Source organism: Vicugna pacos, chromosome 6, assembly GCF_048564905.1.
Source record: "Vicugna pacos chromosome 6, VicPac4, whole genome shotgun sequence".
In the NCBI taxonomy this organism is placed as follows: Eukaryota; Metazoa; Chordata; class Mammalia; order Artiodactyla; family Camelidae; genus Vicugna; species Vicugna pacos.
The window spans coordinates 58,225,300-58,246,405 of NC_132992.1; the positions used below are offsets into that span (position 1 = coordinate 58,225,300).

The 21,106-nt window shown below is 40.9% G+C and overlaps 1 long non-coding RNA gene across 1 annotated transcript in view; it reads left to right on the top strand.

Annotated features, from left to right (window-relative positions):
* The first annotated feature begins 1,066 nt into the window (after positions 1 to 1,066).
* Positions 1,067 to 21,106, top strand: part of LOC140696940 (uncharacterized) — a 132,313-nt gene continuing 112,273 nt past the window's right edge. Inside the window, exon 1 of the long non-coding RNA XR_012073642.1 lies at positions 1,067 to 1,196. This is a non-coding gene — a long non-coding RNA (uncharacterized lncRNA). The remainder of the gene's footprint in view (positions 1,197 to 21,106) is intronic.

The following is a 21,106-nucleotide window of genomic DNA, read 5'->3' on the forward strand; positions in this document are numbered from 1 at the left end:
ATGTTAAAAAAAAAACATGAATTCACATTGACCACTCTAATTCCAATCAAGCACCACAGGGTTTATCCTTCCTTAATTTTTTTTCCCTTTAACCTATTTGTAATGCTCTTCAGCACTGAAACACCTGGCTCTCATTAGCTTCAATACATTTATTTAGTTGGTCAACTCCCCTACGTGAAACCAATGTTCTAACCGCACAGGCTGCCTCTTTGGCCCTAGCCCCACTAATCATGCTAGCTACATTAGCCAAATTCTTGGTCTCAACTAAAGGAAATTGAAGGGGAAGAGGTGATATTTTTTTTTCTTTAATAAACCCTGAAGTGGAAGGTCTATTACTCAGTGTAAAGTGTTTTACCTACTTAAATCCAATTCTAACTTCAAAATGGACATGTAAAAATTCAAAGTGAAGGTTCGCATTCAGTTGTCAAAGCTAGTGACTGACTTGTCAAGTGATTATCAGAGGCTGATGTAACACCCAATTGAAGCCATTAAAGCCAAATATTTTATTGCACATTGGACAGACCTGCCTTTTCAGTGCGACCAATGTGCTTGACTAATGTAGGTAAAATTCCTCAAATCAGATTTTCCATAAATTTATTCTTCTCTGATTGCACTCATTTAAAAAAAAATCATAACCAGTATTTTGGAGTTCAGCATTTCAATATACTTAAACGTTGTTCTGGTTTGAAGTATTATCTATTCTATATAGTCCTTGAAGTTTGAAGTTATCACCTTGAGTTTGCTTTACCAGTCTTCAAATTGTTACCCATCCTCCTGAGTTAGGCCCCAGCAAGGGTCCCTCTGCCCAATGTCACTAGCACTAATAGAACGAGACCGACTTCTTCAGTTTAGAGGCAAAGGAAAGCTTTATTCTTTGATCAGGGAAGGGAGAATTGCGAGCTCCTGCCCTAGAGCACACCCTCTTGGGGGCAGGCTGTGGGCGGGGCTGCTCTGCAGGGATCTCATGGGTAGGGAGGGGCCGGAGTTCTCGCGTTCTCGCGAGATCCCACGGCAGCGCCACTGGGGCTCCAGGCGCAGTGCCGTGCGTGGGCATGGCGTCTCTGTCCACAGTTCCTACAGCAGAGCCATTTGGCACCAGGAACTCTGGTCCGAAGAGCTGGGTGCAAGGCCTCTGAACAAGGTGCCCTACAAGCAGGTGGAACTAAGGAACGCACGAAGTACAAAGGAAAAAAAAGGTTAGACCTTATTTTATTACTCAAATTCTATTTTTATTTCCTTGGAATTGTTCGTGGGCTTTGTTGGTGACAGAACTTGAATAAGCATCCAGACTCGTGTGGTGCTGGTTAACTGCGGATCCCTGGGCCCACACCCAGATTCCTACTCGTAGCTCTGGGGAACGTCTGCGTTTTAGTGAGATCCCAGTAGGTTCAGGAGCAGTGGCCCGGGGATCACACCTTGAGAAACACTGGGTTAGCATGTTTTTAACTCAAGGCCAGGAGAGTTCTAGTTTAGAAGCTGTGGTCAGTCTTTCCTGGTCATATGCAAGGTTGAATTGGTCATTAGGACTCACAAAGCTTTCATAATCAACAAGCAAATCGGTGTGTTGAAGATTGCCAACACCTGCAGTTACAGGACAAATGTGTCAGTTTGTTCATCGACTTCCGTGTGTCAAGGCTGTGCTAGTGTGTCTGAAAGGGGTGGCATCAAAGCCAGAGCCCTGGCTACCAGTTACAGAGCTGCAGTGAGCTGTCCCCCTTCGGGCCTTTGGGTTTGGCTGATTGGCTGGCGTTCTTATTAATTAAGACTGAGAAGAGACTAGAGACAGATTGAGTACACATGCTCCACAATTCCTTGTTCAAGTTTGTTAACTTTCTTCAGCTTTCTTCATGGAGCGAGGAGAAATGACTAGAAAATGTATACTCTTCAGCAGGAAGAAAACAAGCTATCAGTCAGCAATTAGTTATGCAGAGTGCTTTCACAAAGAGTGTTGTGTTCAATCATGATAAATCACCTGGGGGGTAGGTGATTTATTACCGCCGTTCCATAGATGAGGAAAGGGAGATGCAGAGTGTCTGAAGTTTGCACATGATCACACAGCTAGTAAGTGGCCATGGAGAGTTGTAACCCTTGTCTTGTGTCTTTAAAGCCGGTGCTTTATGCAGTAAACACTATATGGACCAACCTGTTGTATTTTGACTTTGTTTTCCCTTTCCAAGGAGATACGGTTCAGGAAAACAGAGACCTTGTCATGGGTGAATCTAAGCCTAACAATAGGACTCATGTATATTGGAGCTTCCATACTAGCAGAGTTATTCTTTGCATGCTAAAGCAGAATGTAGAAATAAGGGTCAATGGTGAAGACAATTTATGAGACAATTAACATCTCTGTGCTTAATTTACTGTAGTTAAAAAATGAGAGTAATTTGATTGGTTTGCTTCACCTGAGGGCAGGCATCTTTCGCAGGCAGTCTTTTAGAAGTGACCAGAATATGGTATTCCTCCTGTATTCCGGGTGTGGGATCTGGCTGATGCCCAGGTACTGGATTTATGGATCATTTACCTGAGACACATATTTTGTTAAATGGTTTTACTCTTCTTTTATAATCTATCAAATGTAATGCCAAATATTCCTGAGGGTTTACCTGTATTGCTGCTAGGTTTTGGTATGCAAATTTAAAGCAAAGACCCTCTTCTGAAATGGAAATATTTTCTTTAAATTGTACAACAAAAAAAGACCATTTGGATGAATTCATAAGGAGAAAGGACCAGCCTGCCTTCAAAGGACTACTCATTGCCTCCAGATCTAAACTGCTTGACTTTTGATGCCTCTCAAGAGGCATCCCTCCCCTCAAGATTTCAGCCCAGGGGCCCTTAATAGGAGACAAGGGCTTCTTGGTCCATAGAACTCAATGGTTAACACTTGCGTTCAAGACCTTGAATTGACTAATGTCTCTCAGCTGTGAGAGCCAGAACTGAAACTCAGACCAGATCTCCTGACTCAGGGGATTCTTCTTTCCTCAGAGCCTGGGCAGTGGGTGGGGGCACTGAGGCTACAGCAGCCCCAGTTCTCTCCTAATAGTCTCCCCAGGCTTAATGAATAATCATGGATCAGTCCTTTTTGAGATCAGGTCATGGTCCCCTTCCTTGGCATCCTACAACTCAATTCATTGGTGCACTGGCATAGCCCCAAACTCAGTGCTTTAGGTGGATACCAGTTGGTTTGCAACCTTGGGAGCTTCCCATTGAAATCTGAAACTGGTCCCTATACCCAGAGGGCAAGGAGAGACCAGAACGAGGCAGACTGCTCCAGGTTGGTTGGTGGCAAGTTTAATAAGCAAGGGACCTCACACAGGAGGCTAGTTTTGGGTGGCCACAAGACAAGTAGATTTCTGCATCTGCCAGCCAGCATCTTAAGGGGCCTTAACTGGGTTCAGTCACATATTCAGTGCAGATGGTCTCAATAACACCTTACTCTCAAGGCTATGTCTGTGAAATGGCTCCCACTGTGGGAACAGGGGGTGTGACATATATTCCAAGGACAGGGGAGGGGGTGAGAAGCCTCCAGTTACCCAGTTCTAGCTGGAGGGTCAACCAGTGGTCACATCTTCTGGATGACCTCACAGAAATAACACTAAGAATACAGTATGAAGCATCCACACTATCATCATATCTAATTCTTCGCCAAGTCTGGTTAACTTCACTCCCCAGTATCTCTCGGATGGATCCACTTTTCTCCATCGCCACCATTATCTCTAGCCGGACCACTTCAGGACTCGCTCAGTCTCTGCGCTTTGTGTACTCTGGTGCCCCCTTCAATGCAGCCTCCTCTCTGCACCCCAAGGTCAAGGCCTTCTCTGTCGACTTTCCTAGAATAGCTCTCCAAGCCCTCTTGCCTGTGTAACACCCACTCACGCTTCAGATCTCAGCACCAGCAAGGGTCACTTCTTCAGGAAACTTGTCTTTGCTTCTCAAGTTCTTGTGCTATTTGCTCTTACAGAAATTTCTCCTTTCAGTTTGTAGCATTTATCTCCATTGGTAAACACTTCTGTGTGTGACTACTGGCTGAATGGCTGTCTCCTCTACTAGACTATAAAGCCCATGAAGGAAGAGGATGCATCTATATCAGTCTCCTCCTCCCTTCCCTTCTCTATTTCTCATATTTCCCTTCCTCTCCTATCTCACTTTTTTTTCCTAGAGGAACTCTATCTTCTCAATGAACAGAGGGTGTGGACTATTCCACATTGAAAAGGAAAAACGAAAGTGAATCTCTTTTGAAGAGCAGGCTTCAGGAGATCTGAGCTATTCCACTGAAGTCTAAGTTGAAACAGCTCTGCCAGGGCCCCCTGCAATCTTTTACGTTTGTAATTAGTTTCTCTTACTTTTGTGGCATGGAGGGATGTTATTTTTTCATTGTTCTACAGTTTTGCTTATTACATTTTAAAATAGAAAATTGCAACATTACATAGAAGAAAATAGTATTACAAACTTCCATGTACTGTCACCCAGCTTTAATAATTAACATTTTGCCGAGCTCATTTCCCTGGTCTTCCACTTTTGGTGGTGGTGGTGGTGAAATAATTTAAGGCAAATACTGACATATCATTTTATCCGTAAATAGTTCAGTAACCAACTCTAACACACAAGGATATTTAAAGACATGACCCTAATGCCATTATTATCCCTAACAATAATAATTCTTTCACATAATTTTAGTACCTAATTCCCCACTCATGCTTACATCTATCTCATTGTCTAAAAATTGTCCTGCTATTGTTTTTTGTGGGTGAGGATCCAGACAAGATCCACATCTGTCTCTTTTAATCCATAATCATTCCTTCTCCTCCCACTTTTTAAAATTCCATTTATTTTTTGGAGAAACGGGTCATTTATCACATACAGTTTCCTATCTTCTAGATTTGGCTGCTTGCCTCCTCATCCAGCTTGTTCTTTGGTAGTTCTTTCATCCTCTGTATTTCCTCCAAGCTGGTAGCTAGAACTCTAGGCTCAATTAGATTCAGATACATCCTCATTAGCAAAAATGACTCCTAGGTGGTGCTATGTACTTCTTATGTATCACATCAGAAACGATGTCTCATTTCTAGTTGCAGTAAGATTGCTTTACTGGTTAGACTGTTGGGAGACAATTCTCCATTGGGGCTCTTGCATTTCTGTTTTTTTGCCAAGAGGTTCCAACTGCCCTTTGTCTGCACCATCTTTTTGAGGATGTTTTTATGGTTTTTATGGTGAATAGTCGTGGAAGAAAGAGATAGTGTCTCCCGCTGGAGCAAAGGACAGGCAAGCTTACTGTATAGGTGAAATATTAGAATTCCCTACTTCTTATTTTGTGGTTGGCTTTATTCCTTTGATAACTATTTAAGGTTAAAAAGCTAAAGTTCTAAATGTTCTTAGAAACAATGAACAGTACATATATATATAAATTTAAAGATATGTGCAGTATATTATATATATGTATTTACATGCAATATATTGTATATGTGCAGTCAAGTTATAACAATTCTACCTAATAAAACTGAAAAATGAAAAAAATATTAGAATTCCCTAAGCTGGGGTTCCTTTCCTCTAATGCAATCTACTATATGTAAGGATTGTCTGACCCTTTTATTGTCACTCTGTTAGAATCAAGTCTCAGGGAACCCGTGTGAAAATGGTGATACTCTGGCTACTGCTATTGCTGTGAGCACTAGACTCTCCTTGGTTTCTGTATTAGCAGGGGTTCTCCAGATCTGACAAGACCGGCAGTCAGCAGGCTGGAGACCCAGGAGAACTAAATGTGTAAGTTTCAGTCCAAGTCTGAAGGCCTGAGAAACAGGAATGCTGACAGTGTTGTGTTTTAGTCTGGGTCTAAATCTGAAGGTGGGAGGTTAATGTCCCAGCTCAAAGACAGAGTCCTTTTATTCTATTCAGTCCTTGGACAGAGTGGATGAAGCCCACCAACACTGGGGATGGCGATCTGCTTTACTTAGTCTGCTAATTCAAATGTTAATCTCATCTGGCCACACCTGCACAGACATACCCAGAAATAATGTTTAACCAAGTATCTGGGCAGCCCCTGGCCCAGGCAAGTTGACAGATCAAATTAACCGACTTAATCTCTGACTCAGAGTCTGTGTCTTCCATCAGCTGCCCATGAAATTGTGGCAGGTTAATTTCTTAGCTTGCAAATAGAATAAAATCTTAGACCCTTCACAGCTCTTAATACATACGTTAAAAAAATAGTTAAGATTCATCAGGAGGTTCAGATGGTGGCAGCCTCATCTGATTACAAAATTCCCATCAGCTTTTCACCTAGATTTAGTATCCAGTGATGTTTATTGCTTAGATCCGTTCTTTTATTAGGGGTTGCAGCATGGTGTCATCCTAATTCTGAGAGTCTGTTTGCATTTATTGGTGGGTATGTTTCAATACAAAACATTTTTTTCATCAACTGTTTGATGATGAAACCCAATTTGTATACGAAAGGCAGGATTCATTGCTAGTTCTTTCCTGTTATTTTAATTTAATTTCCCAATTTGAAGAATAATGAGATGGTGTGGCAGAGGTCTCCAGGGTGATCAGTATATTCATTTTTGAGTGTTATTATGAACTAATGAATTTATATATATGTCATTTTTAAATTTAAGTACTGTAATGTTCTTTTTTTTTATGTTCAAATTGCCAGGTGGCTACTGTAAGCTTTAAACATAATATCAATGTATTTGATAATTTCCTTGCTTTCTTGCACAACAAAATGGTCCAGGATCATCTTGCACTCTCCTGATATTTACTGAAATCAGTCATTTCTCCAAGTAGCCCTGATTCTTTTCAGTAGGAAATGGTCTTTGGAAAACACAGTTTGGGTGGTGATGGTGCTTATAGCTCCTGGACTGTCATTGTTTCCAGGCCTTTTTAGTGACTAGAGCCAGGAAATATATATGTATATCTTTTAAAGAAAAAAAAATCATGTGCTTATATTGAAACTTCCAATTCAAATTTTAGAGTTTAGAATTTTACTGAACTTTTTGATTTTACATTTATCTGTCTTTTACACTGAAAATCTTGGTTTGTAATTATTTGTTTTATTCTGCCACATACATGTGATAGCTCTAAATCTTACCGCTATCAGTAAGATAACTGATACAGTTGTTTTCTTCACGGTTCTTTTGTCTTTTTCATCTTATATCTCACTCAAGATTTGAAGTCAAAATGCTCTGTTTAACAGTTACTTGAAATCATTATTCTCTCTGTGGTTATGCCACCAATTTTATATACTTAGGTTCATTTGTTTCCAATATTTAGAGATCACTTTGTAATTTTTGATTTAATTTTATCTTTAATTAAGAAAAATGTTTATATAATTCCAAATCGTCTACCTGTTAAGCTGCTTCAAAACTTGAAGTGGTCTTCATACCACATATTCATTCATTCATTCATTCAGTAGATATTTGCAAAGCATCTGTGTTGGGCTAGTGCTGGGTCTCCAGTATTCAACAAGCCGGACAAAAGTCTTTACCATCATGGAGCTGGCATTTCAGTGTGATGTTTGGAGAAACAACTCTCTTGACAGTCTCTGCAGGTTTCCTTTGTGCCTTCTCTTCCTGGACCACTTCGCTCCTCTTCTCTTCTTCAGGGGTTCTGTGTGAAGTGGAAGTCATACTTGGTCTTGAGTGGTTAAGGAGAAGGAAACCTTCTTCAGCTCTTTTCTCCTATTTCTCTACATCTACTTTATATTCGTCAAGTTATTATTTCTGAGACTGAGTTTACACACATGAAAAATAGGGAAAATTTTAAAGTACAAAAATTGATTACTGGTAGCTCAGTTTAAAAATTAATAAAACTGATTACCACTTCATAGCGTTTTGAAGATAAATGACATGTGTCATTTTTATACATTTATACACATGACATAATATTTTATGTAATATTATATAAAGATTCAAAAGCATGGGGAAGCAGACCGAACATTCAGTGGAGAGGGTAACAGAGAATCTGTGGGCATAACAGCTCATCCTCTTGAATCCGGGTTAGGCCTCTGACTGCTCTGACCAACTGAATGTGGCAAAAGTGACACTGTCCGTTTCAAGCCCAGTCTTTGAGAAGCTGGCAGTTTCTGTTTCCTTCCTGGAATCAGTTGCCATTGCCAGAAGGAAGCCCAAGCAGCCATGTGGAGAGATTTATGCTGAAGAGAAATGAAGTCTGGGGGCGACAGTTCCAGCTCACAGACAACAACTTGCCAACCATGTGAGTGAGCCATCTTGGAATGGGTCACCCAGGACCAGTAGAAGTGCCTCACACTGATGTCATTTGGCACAGAGACAAGCTGTCCTACCAAGCCCTGGCCAGACTGCAAAATTTGAGCCAATAAATGATTGTTTGAAACGACTAAATTTTGGAGTGGTTTGACATGCAGCAATAGAGAAGCAACATAATGGGTACTCATTGAGAGATAGTTCTAGGCTGGAATACTTTATAAAGTATTTACAAAGCTTAGATTAAATTTAAATCTCTGAGCAGAAACAGTGATTTTCTGCTCAGGGTTTGATGTAGCTATGTCTTACCAAGGATTTCTGGTAATGTCTTAATATTTAGATGAATAAACTGTGACAGTGACTGTTACCCCAAATTCAGTGATTTCTGGCTCTGGTAATACTTTTTCTCACCTGCATCTGCTACAGTCTCCCTAGTCCTAGTCTTTGAATTTCCATGCTATTTTATTATCATCATATTATTTATTATCATTATAATCATATCTCTTCGCAAGCCATAGTTCTTGTAGGCCAATTCTTATTAACTAGTTTTCATTTATCTTAAAAGTAAAAACCTTTTAACTTCATTTATGTCTGTGTTAATAGTTTTTCTTTTTTTTTTTTTCCTTTAAGTGGAGGTACTGAAGGTTGAACCCAGGACCTTATGAATGCTAAGCATGCATTCTACCACTGAGCTGTTTCTCTCCCCACTGTGTTAGTATGTTTTAAATCAGCTCTGCAGTGGATTGATTGATCACCATAGAATCAGATGACCTTAAGGGATTTCAAAAATCCTGTGGTCCAGCATCTTCCTACCCATAAACAAATAAACAGATACTTTATTTTTCAGTATTCACAAGGATGGTCCTAGCATGCAGGGTAACAGAAAGGGATGCAGAGTAGCCCAGCAGATTCTGAAGAGAAAACAGGGATGGGGAGAAATTAAAAATGGGAGCGGGGAGGGAGAATAAATAATGGGACAGACTCTGTCTGCCCTCAGAATTTGGTGGGTGATGCATCTTGTCCTGACACGTTCACAGCCTGGTCTGCAGGGGATCACTGCATGATAACTGGGGGTGGTGTAATGTCTGCTTCTATGAGCTTTCAGCCTGTTAGTAATTAGATAGTATTTTAAAGCCTTGGTATGTCCTTTCTAGCCTATTTTTAGGACCACGTCTGAAACACCAAGCCAGGAAAGAAGGCAAAAGTTAGATAACAGGAACTTTGCAAAGAATAATGGAAAATCTAAAGCCAGCTCTGAGCAAGACAGAAGGTCAGGGCCAGATCTTTTGACCTGTTTTCCAGAAACGGATAATAAGGAATTCCTGACAGCTGACTCAAACTCTGGTGAGGAAAGTGGGCATTAAAAGGAAAGGCTGGAGTTGGGTGAGAGGACTGGAAGTGGGAATGTTAGGGAAAAAATACGCATTGTTCCCCAGCTTTTGTGATTAATTTTACTTGTTTGTTTGCTAAGTTAAGGAGTACACGTAATGAGAATGGCCAGCAGAGGGCCTTCATAACACGAACACTTCAATGTTCAGATGGGATCATTGAGCTTTGGTTCTTTTGGCTATTGGATTTTTTTTTTTAAAGGAAATAAAAAAAGACCATTCACATTTTAAAAGGAAATAGTTATAAAATGCTGCAGCTTCAGTTCATGTCGCCGGCATCGCTGTTAGCAATCTCTATTTCATGCAGGGCAAGGTACTTCAGCGAAGGGTCAGTAGGTGGCAAGCTTCTACAACCCGTAGACTTGATGGGTGGATCCCCTTCGAAAGAAATATTTGGGAGTTAGTGTTTTTTTGGAGGGATGGGTGTTTTACAGTGTAATTGTGTGTGTTACATTGTAAAGCGCACTGAATGAAAAATGCCTCTCTTCAAATAGTTATGAAAATATTTACCAATTAAGCTAAATCAGTGTGTATCAAAATCAGTTGGTCAACCAGTCTGTCCTAAAGGTCATCTATGAGTGAGGTGGTTATCTCAGTCCCTGTGGGAGAGAGGGTGGCTTAGAAAGGTCCCTAAATTCCCCTTCAGTTCCAGTAATCTGTGGTTTGAGGTGCTCCACCTTGATCCCAAGTCTTACCTGCTCTCAATAAGCTTCCCCATGTTTCATGATCTGGAAACAGATGTAGAGAGTTCCCGACTTTACGCGGTAGGGTAAGACTTGGATTATATTTTGGAGGAAATTTTGGGGGGAATCATGGAAGAAATGGAAGGATAACAGGAATATTTGAGTAAGTCCATTGATTACAAAATATCAGATATTCTAAAATCGCCTTCTGTTTACTTATGAAATTTGAATTCAGTGTTAACATCTTTTTTCACTCCTGAGATTCTCCACATTTTGAGTGTATGCTGATAAATTCTGGGGGAAAATTATTTCTTCATTCTCTTGGAGCCATTTCATGGTAAAAAGTAATGCAGCAGTCCCCTCTTATCCATGGTTTTGCTTTCTATGGTTTCGTTACCTACGAACAGCTGTGGTCTGAAAATATTAAACGGAAAATTCCAGAAACAAACAATGTGTAATTTTAAAATTGTGTGCCATTTTGAGTAGTGTGATGAAATCTCGCATCATTCTTCTCCTTCCTGTCCAGGATGTGAATCATCCCTTTGTCCAGCAAATCCTACCTTTTAGCTGGCTTGATTGACCGTTGAGGTATTCAGTTCTTGTGTTCATGTAACCCTTATTTTACTTGATAATGGCCCCAAACCACAAGAGTAGTAATGCTGGCAATTCGATATGCCAAAGTGAAGCCGTGAAGTGCTTCCTTTACGTGAAAAGTGGAAAGTTCTCAACTTAATAGGAAAAAAATCGTATGCTGAGATAGCTGAGATCAATGGTAAGAACAAATTTTCTATCCCTGAGGTTGTAAGACAAAAAAATTTGTGCTAGTTTTGCTGTCATGCCTCAAATATGTATGTATAGGGAAAAACATAGTATATATACAGGGTGTGATAGTATGCACAATTTCAGGCATCCATGGGGGCCTTGAAACTGTCGCACGTGGACTAATAAGCACAGAAAACCTCCTGTCAGTCTCCTCAAGTTGTTCTTGGGTAGGACCACGCCACTGCAGAGCTGTTCACCTGTGTGATGTGTGTGGAAAATAGCCAGTCCCTAAGCGTCTATTTGTAGTACACATCTGCTGCTTTTTTTCAGTGTCTTTGAGTCTATTTGGGAAACTACCCATCCCAATTTCATGGGACTCTGTGAGGCTCTCAGTACCTGGCCTGCTTTCCCAAAGGGTGGGGTTGTGATTCAGCACAGTCATCAGATTCCTTGTGAGGATTTGAGTTTCATGCTGGAGGGAAGGGTGAAGGGATTCAATGTGATCTTTTCTTTCTGTTCTTGCTAAACTGGATGAATATGTAACTTTGGTGGCTGATGGTGATGATTCTTGCTATGTGTTAAGAAGTCTACTGTGTTGAACACTAATTGACTTCTCCAGCTTTCTTTTGATTAATGTTGGCATGGTATGCCTTGTTCCGTCCTTTTACTTTTAACCCATCTCTGCCTTTATATTTAAGTTTGGTTTCTTAAAATAACGCAGAGTTGATACTTGCTCTCATGTGAAATCTGACCATCTTTGCATTTAAATTGTGTTGTTGACCACTTACATTTAATATGATTATTGACATAGCTGGGTTTAAATACGCCACCTTGGTTTTGGATATAGGTTTTTCATCTCCTCTTTTGTGCATCTTTTCCTATCTTTTTTTCCCCTCTTATGGCATATTTGCCTGCCTGCCTTCCTCCCCCCTCCCTCTTTCTTTCTTTCTTTCTCTCTCTTTCTTTTTTCCTTTGCCATAGTATACGTATCATAGACTTCATTATATATCACAGTCTACCTTCTAGTAATATTAAGCCACTAATTTATAGTAAAAAAGCCTAACAACAGTATACTTCCATTTCCTCTTTTCTGACCTTTATGCTATTGTTGTCAACACATGTCAATACACACATTTTATGTATATAAATATAACATAATATGTAATATTATTATAATGTATAATATACAATATATATTTTATATATAAATAAACCCCATAATACATTGTAATTATTTTTCTTTAAATTGTCAATTAACTTTTACAGAGATTTGAAAAATAAAGTACTTTATATTTGCCCACATATATTTACCATTTCTAGTGCTGTTTATGCCTTTGGATCCATACGTCCTTTTGATAGCATTTCCCTTCGGCTGAAAGAATTTCCTTTGACATTTTTTTCAGTGCTGATTAGCTAATGATGAATTCTTTCAGCTTTTGAATGTCTAAAATAGTCTTCACTTTGCCTTTGTTTATGAAATGTATTTTCTCTGGGTATAAAATTCTAGGTTGACAGGTTTTTTTTTCTTTTGGTACTTTAAAGTTGTTATTGTCTTCTGGCTTGCATAGTTTTTAATGTAAAGCCTACTGCCACTTGTGTTCTTCTGTATGTCCTGTCGTTTTTCTAAGAAAGGGGAATTATTAAATCCATTATTCATGGTTTACCCCTTTTACATTCTTGGAGGTTTTTTTGGACAAATTTTTAGCTCACTGAGTAATTCTTCAGTGTCAGTTAATGCAATTCAGCTCATTTATTGAGCAGCTATTTTTTTAAATTGTATTTTAATTTTCAAGATTTTGAATTGTCTTTTTCATCTGTTTATATTTATAAACACTTGCTTTTGTCAGCCTATTATCTCTGAAATTACTAAATATATTTAAAGTTTTTTGCTTTTGTAATGCTGCACTGAATGTCTTTGTATTCAAATCACTGTTCACATATTCATATCCTTAGGAATTTGTCCTGTAAATAGAATACTGGGTCAAAGAGAATAAATAATTTTGAAGACTTTCTTGGGAGCTTCTAATTTGCTTCTGGGAAAAGTAAAATTATTCCCACAATCATTTATCTATCCCTTAGTTCAAAATAATAGTAATTGAGTGTATATGTTATATCTGGCATATGGCAGGAATGTCTGTTTTACTGCACCTTGCAATGACTCAAACTATGTAAACTATATAAATTGTACCGGATCATCTCCTCATCCTACTCTGTAGCATATACAGTTGCTCCTCCAGATCTCTTTGAATACCTCTTACCTTTTGGTGTGCCCTTTCTTTGGGGCGACTTGCTTTCACTCTCAGTGACCCTCATGTGGGACTCATCTTCAGCAGACTACCTTCGGGCTATTGGAGATCCTTGCCTCCATGAGCAGAGGGCTGGAAGTGTCAGGCAGGCCCACCCCATTAGAGCTTCCCTAGCCAATGGCTGGAGGTTATAGGGTTATGAATACTCAGCTTCCTGGTGTCAGTCCCAACGACTCTGAGGTCTCGATTATAGTCCAGAGTCTCCTGTGAGATGTTACCTTCTGCAGAACTTTGCCTGAAATTGTACCTTTATTTGGGTACTTCCTCTTCCTTATCCTGCACTCAGATCACCTTAGGGTCTGCTTCTGGGGAACCTGACCTAAGATATGCTCCAATCCTACCCTACAATAAACACTGTTAATTTGGAGTGTTTCATCTTTTTCTTTTGCTTCTACATGTATAAACATGAAAAAAGTTATAACCTGTATATTTTATCCTATAGTTTGCCTTTTTATCACTTAGTAATATATCATGGGTGTCTAAGACAATCTATAAAAAATTCTCGAATTAAATAATGTTAAATTGATTTTATTGAGGTTCCATACTATAATTTTGCAATTAACACTGTAGATTGACATTACTGTTACTTCAAAGTTTATGTTGCTGCAATAACCTTGCAATCTTGGTTTTCAATAACAAAAGTCAGGTTCTTGAGAGAGAAGAAACCTTTGCATTTTAAAAAGTTCCCTTTAGATGTTAAAGGCCATGTCCCAGAAGTCTGGGAACATAGACCATAAGGCGTTTGTCTTCTGGACATGGGATAAGAGGTTGTAAGGCGATTACTCAGTAACAGATTTCCAACCACATAAAGAAAAATAAAATCCCTTCCTGGCTTGGAGCAAACTATTTTGGAAGAAACTGAGGAAAGAAAGCCAAAGAGCTTAGAAGCTCGTGTGGGGCCTTCTCCCTGGCCTCTCCTTTGGCGTGAAAGCCCAAGGGGTAGGATGACCTAGGCTCCCGGCAGATTCTCATTCAGTGAGTCCTGTTTAGAGGACCATGCGGAGCCGTTCTGATTGGTTGCTGCCTGTTCTCTGAGCGTGGTTAAATATTCTGACAATCACTCCTGCCCTCAGGAAGATTTGAAAGCAGAAAAGCTACATCTCAGTCTGCAGGGTGGGTAGAAATATTTTCTGGAGGGGAGGGTGCAGGAGATCCTCTATGAAAAATAATAAAAATTATGAACCTTCCTTAAAGCAACGGGGGGGGGGGGCTGCAACAGAGTAACAGTATATGTTTCGATAGGAAGGGCCTGCACCCCGAAGCCTTGACTCCTGCAGGTAATGGAAGGAATATGTGAAAAATTTCCAAGGGCTCCAAAGAAGGATGGGAGGGAGCTAAGAATTGGGAGCCTTCAGGGATCCTTTGCACAGTCTGTGGGATGGACAGCCCACCCCAGGGACTGTACAGAAAATACAGCTGATTTTTGGAGGAAGAGTAAGCACCCTTCAAACTGAGATGGGGCCCAAATCAGCAAGAAAAAAACCACAGAGCTTTTTTGTAAGCAATCACTATCTAAGGTCAGGCCAAGAGTATGGTGGGAAGTAACAAAGTGGGGGGTTTAGGGTGCATGCTAAGGAGAGGGAGATCGATGCCCAAGATCATTGAGATGAGTATCTTCCAGTCAGGGCCAGAGAGGACAGAGGACAGCACTGAGAAGCAGTTCCCCACACCCCACAGGAACAGGGCCATAAGCAAGGCCTGTACTTCCCTCAAGCTTGGACCCTGGCTGGGGAGAGAAAAAGGGGAGTGGAGGAGTACCTTAAGAGAATGCACTGTAAGCCGGAAGTGACTGAAGTACTCTGAACTGGCAAGAGGACAGTTTTGACCAGTCATGGAAACAGGAGCTGGAGAGCTAGAGTTACGAGAGAGAACAGCATTCCAAGACAGCATACCCTGAGACATTTCCCGTATGTCTAAGGAACCCACCCTTTGTCCTTGAACATTTGTCTTTGCATACTGATGTTTTTTATCTCTGTTGGCTAAATTCTCAGAAATGGTTGGCAAAAGCTGTTGATTTTCGAATGTATCTATTATCCAGACCTCCATTTTTAATTCCATTATTCATTCTGTAAGTTTTTCAGCTGTTTTCTTTGGGTAGTCTAGGCATATAACCACATCACCTGTGAAACATGGTAAATCCGTTTTTCATAATTCCATAGTTACGTCTTTCTGGCTTTTGTTTCATGTCTTGTTGAACAGACCAGACTTGGAGAACCACAAAATAATTTTTTTCTCTTGTTTTATTCCTAATTTCAGGAGGAATAAAGCTGCTAGTTAACTGACAAGTATAGTGCAGTTATAATGCGTCAGGCACTGTTCTAAGCACTTCATATGTATGATCTTGTTTGCGTCACAGCAGCACTGTGAGGTGGGCGCTATCATCTCTCCGCCTACAGTGAGGAAACCAGAGAGGTTGAATCACTTACCTGAGACAGGAAGCGGCAGAGCTGGGATGTGAATTCTGGTTCCACAGCCCACTGGTCTTTACCTCTAGACAAGTGTGCTGGTAAATGTTTAACATCCAGCTCTCTGGAAAAAAAACCCTGATGTGTAACATTTGCCAATTTTTGTGGTATAACTACTCCCACCACGGCGGATGTGGCATCACTGAATATGAATTTGGGAAGAGAGCCTGACAGTTTCTCTTGGGAACCAGGGCCGGCTACACTTGGCAACTCCCACAGCCTTCAGGCTTCCACCAAGGAGGTGGTTGCTGTGTGAGACCACCCGGCAGACATCTGCTGGTTGAGATTCTTTGGCTTTCAGACATAGAAATCAGGTCAAGTTGGCCTGAGCAGAAGGTGAATTTACTCTAAGTTTATAGTCTCAGAAGGCAGGACCTTCGCGGGGCTGGCCATGAGGGACAGGTGTGCTGTGGGGTCTCAGTGGATCCCTTGTCTCTGATTCTGTTTACCGCCGGTCTCTGTTCTTGTTGCACCTCTGGCCCGCGGGGCAGAATGCTACTGCCCGTCAGTCCTGAATGTACTCACTGAGGCTCTTGGCATCAGCAGGGACTGACGTCCTTTCTGACTGGCTCAGTTGAGTCAAAGGTCAGCCCCAGGTTAGTCAGCTGTGGCTGTATGACGTTAATGTTTGCCATAGGCTGTTTGCCTCGGTTCACAGTCATATTGGAGATGTCAGTCTAGACTAGGACCAGTCCCTTCTGTCTCTGAAATTCTGTTCCACTTAAAACCTATTGTCACACCGTGGTCCTCTGGGCTTCTCACCATCCGTGTCTTGATCACCTTTCCGACGTCGTCCCTGTCAGTCTCCCCTGTGCTCACTTTGTCATCTGACCTTCTTGTGGGTCCTCAACTAGTACGAGCTCATCTTACCTCAGGGCATTTGCACTTGCACTCATGGGGCTTCCTGTGGCTTTCACACACTTCATTCCAGTCTCTTCCGCAGAGAGGCTAAACCTGTGGGTCAAATCCACCTCACCTGCCTTCATAATCAAGATCGCTTTAATCGTTGCTACAGAAGACTTGAATGTTCTCCAAGTGGCTCGTAGCCCACATTGTTGTCCAGGAACTTGGAGTCAGCTTTGTCTAGTTCTAGTTGAGCCGGTTCAGACTGGATAGGACCATTGACCCTCCAACTGGGCCAACGCAAGTGTCCTTGCTGCTGTCAGAGGGCTGAGAGCTCCACCCTCAGACGCTGCTAAGCGCCTACTGATTTGAACATGCTGAGCCCTGGATCTTAGTTACACCTGCACAGAATGACCATCACAGGACCTTTCTCTAGTCCCCTTTCGCTACAATCCCCGTGCCTCAGACCGCCCTGCTCCTTTATTCTTTATCCCATAAATCCCCGAGCCCCCTGCCTTCAGGGAGGCAGATTTGAAACTTATTCTCCTGTCTCCGCTGCCTTGAGAATAAACCCGCTCTTTTGCTGCCAACCTGGTCCTCTCTGCATTTTGGTTTCTTGTGTGTTGGGCAAAACAAACCTGCTTCCATTACAAGCCCCTCCGTGAGCCTCCTGCCTCAAACAGTCCACTCTCATGTGCTCGTTCTTACCTGCTCTGTTTGCTACATCATACTTGGTATTACCTGAAATTGTATCATGTATTTGACTATCTGCTCAAGATCTCCCTACTGAAGAGTAACCCATGGCTTGAGGGACTTTGTCTCGTTTATGGTTGTATTTTCAGTGTCTGGAACAGTGCTTAGCAGTTGGAGACACACAAAACCTATTTGTTGAATGCTTGATTAAGTGACTGAATGAATGAGTTGCAAACATATTATGAAGTACCACATTTAAAATTAAACCTTAACTACTGGCTTCATTTTCAAATGTGTTTTTGTTTATTTGTTAGTTGAATATAATAGCATTTCTTTAAAAAGGAGATGTAATTCAGGTTTTTAATGGTCTAACCTTCCCTAATCTCCCTCCTTAGAATATTTCCTCCCAAGCCCTCTAAATTAGTGAGGTTTTGCAGTAATATGTGGAAAGAGGCTTTTGTTGTTCATTTGAGGCAGCAAATGGTTGATATTAATTATGATTTGATAATCAGTATGTTTTCCCGGTAAGAAAGGAAGTGACATAAAGAGCTGGTGTTTTGTTGTCTATTTTTAAAGGCTCTATGAGGGGGGAGGGTATAGCTCAGAGGTAGGGTGTGTGCTTAGCATGCACAAGGTCCGGGGTTCAATCCCCAGTACCTCTATTAAAAAAAAAAGGCTCTGTGCAAGCAGAAAACATTATCCACTTGTTTACAAAACTATTTCATAGGTGACTCCTGCAAGAGTCCTCTATAGTTAACTCCCAGTACAGTAGCCCAGAATTATCATCAAAATAGGTAGATGAAGAATGGCCCTCGGCTTAAAAAAAATAATTGAGAAACTATATTTCCAAAAGTATGGTCCAAAAAAGACTTCTCTTCCTTATGAAAAATTCAGAGCAAGAAGAAAAATGTTATTTTTGCAAGTGAAAGCGTGTATTTGGCCATAGACAAGCTCCCCCTGCCACCACCCAACCACCACCAAAGCTGAGGAGATTCTTAGTTGGAGAAAATTGACAACTTTGCCTCAAGGCTTAATTTTAGAGTTTTTACCAGCAGCAACAGCAGCTGTGTTTACTGACAGCCCCGAACAAATTCAAGATTAAGTGAAGGACTGGTGTTCTCAGACAATCACCAGCGCAATGAACATTCTCTTCCTGTGCGTGGAGCTCCAGGCCTCATGTCTTTACTTTTTAAAAAATTACCTCAGAAGTTGTTGCTTTTAAAGATAGAAGTTGGTATATCTGCTCCCTAAATAGAATGTTTGTGCCCCGAAGCTGTGGTTTTCACTTCAGCTGCACATTAGATGCACCTGGGAGCTTGAGAGGAAGACACCAACCTGGTGCTAGAACTCTACCCCAGGACGGCACCAAGTGGGCTCACAAGTCCCTCTTGTCACTGGGTTGGTGGCCACTTGCCAGGTGAGTCCAACCTGGGGCTGGTTCCAGGACCGCCACCCTCCGCCTGGGCCACCCTGTGCACCTGAGCACCATCCTGGCTGGGGCTCGGCTCCCAGGCCAAACTGTGAAGATAGTTAAGTTTGCCGTTACCCTCTCACCCGTCCTTCTGCACCTCTCGCCCCACTCCTGGAAACTTCCCCTCCAGACATGTTTCTCAAGTCCTCTTACCCTGCTCTGTGCCCACAGTTACGCTCTCCGGTTCCAAGACAGTTCTTTCTTGCTAAAAGAAAGCTCTCCCCCTTTCCAGTGTAGTATTATCCCTCTCCAGAAAACAAGTGAAAAAACAGAAGAGAAATGTGAAATGCTACAGAATGCGACTGGGGAGTTGGAGGTAAAACTAGGGAGAGGAGGGAAGTGGTCCTCGCTCCTGTCAGATCCCTTCTGGTAAGCAACAGTCTGCTCAGAAACACCCAGTTCTGCTCTGTGCCTCAGTTTCTTCATCTGTAAAGTGAGGATAACCCATAAAATTGTTGCAAGGATTAAGTATGTAAAGCATCTGAAAAGTGCTTGACACTCCATAAGCAGTCAGTGCACATTAGCAGTTACCACCATTATTGTGATTATTATTTCAAATTCTTGAATTTAAAAATGGATGAGGGAGAGTTCTATGTGGAGCAGGTAAATAAAACAGAGAAGGCATTCTGATTGATTTTCTTTTGCAGCTAACACTCTGACTGAATTTCAGGAAATAGTCTGAGCTTCCTCACTGGCACACATATGTGTCTAGCCTGTATCCCAAAACAATGTCTAACTTATGTCACCCATTTAGATGGATAAATTCCAAGATCTTTGGAAAATTTTTCCTTTTTTTTTTTTTAACTGTATAATCAACCTTATACATCTAAGACTCTTGGGAAATGATGAAGATGAGAGTAAGCAACTGCGTAGCTGGAGAGAAACAAGTCCTTTTCTAATTGACTAGTTAATATATGAATTCCACAATGAATTCCACAAACATTTAATAATAAACTCTGTGCCAGACATAGGAAACAAACTATGGTTACCAGAGAGGGAAAGGGCTGGGGAGAAGGATAAATCAGGAGTTTGGGATTAACACATACACATTACTATGTATAAAATAGATAAACAACAAGGTCCTACTGTATAGCACAGGGAACTATATTGAATATCTTGAAGTAACCTATAATGGAATAGAATGTGAAAAAGAATATATATAAATGTATGACCGAATCACTTTGCTATACACCTGAAACTAACACAATATGGTCAATCAACTGTATTTCAATAAACAATTAAATAAATAGACTGTGCCAGATGTTGTGCCAGGAAGCAGGGGTCTGGGGGGAGAGGTGGATACCACAGGGAGGAGGCAGGGGCCGTGCCCTCATGTAGCCCACAGTCCAGTGAGTGTCTAGAAGGAGGTGTCATCCAATTTCAAGTCACAGACCAGAGCAATGAAGACATGCTTCTGTCCTGCTATCTTCAGTGTTGGAAGATGCCCATCCCACTTTGTTTCAAACCTTCCAGGTCAACCATAATATGAGGATATTATAAATAGGTTGAATTCATCTCTCCTCTCAAGGATCTTAACTTTTTCAAGAAGGCTGGTTGCTCAATCTATGCATTCTTTTGCAGGAAATCTTCTCGTAGCCTACCACAGAAAAGTAAGAATACTGCTTGCAAAGAACTGGGTGTAAAAGTGCCCAGGATGACCTAATTGCCTTCCCTCCTTGGAAGAAACATGAATGTTCATCCTCTGACACACCAGTCTTTTTATCTTCTTAGTGACTGATCTGAATGTGCTGAATGGCGAATTCAGGGAGTGTTTCTCTCTCCTGCTTTCTTTTTGAAGTTTCCTAGACAAGTCTTAAAAGGGTGTTTTTGTCTTACTTTGTTTTGAAGTTCGCTAAATTCTTAGAAACCTCTGGATGGCTTAAAAATATTTTTAGGTTATGCTAAAAGTAGAGTCTAATTTTATGCAAAAGAAGCTCTTAGAATTGCCTGAAAACCTAATTTTTGTGAATAGAGTAACTTTTGGACTGAACATTCCTAAGTTTCCTTTCAGTTTTAAAGAGCTCTAAGATCTATGTCATAATCTAAGAGATCTTCATTCAGTTTTGAGCTTTAACTCACAACGATCTTCCACACTTGACATTATTTTACTTCTTTCCTTGTAGCCTTTCTGTTCTGAGATAACAAACTTCTAACTCACCGGAGAGTGACTTAAGCTTAGTGTCTAATGTGGCATTGCTGTGACTTTTCTTTAAAAAGTCATTTTTATTTCTATCAAGTCTACTCTCTCATCTGTTTGTTCTATAAATTCTAATTTGCTGTAAGAAGGA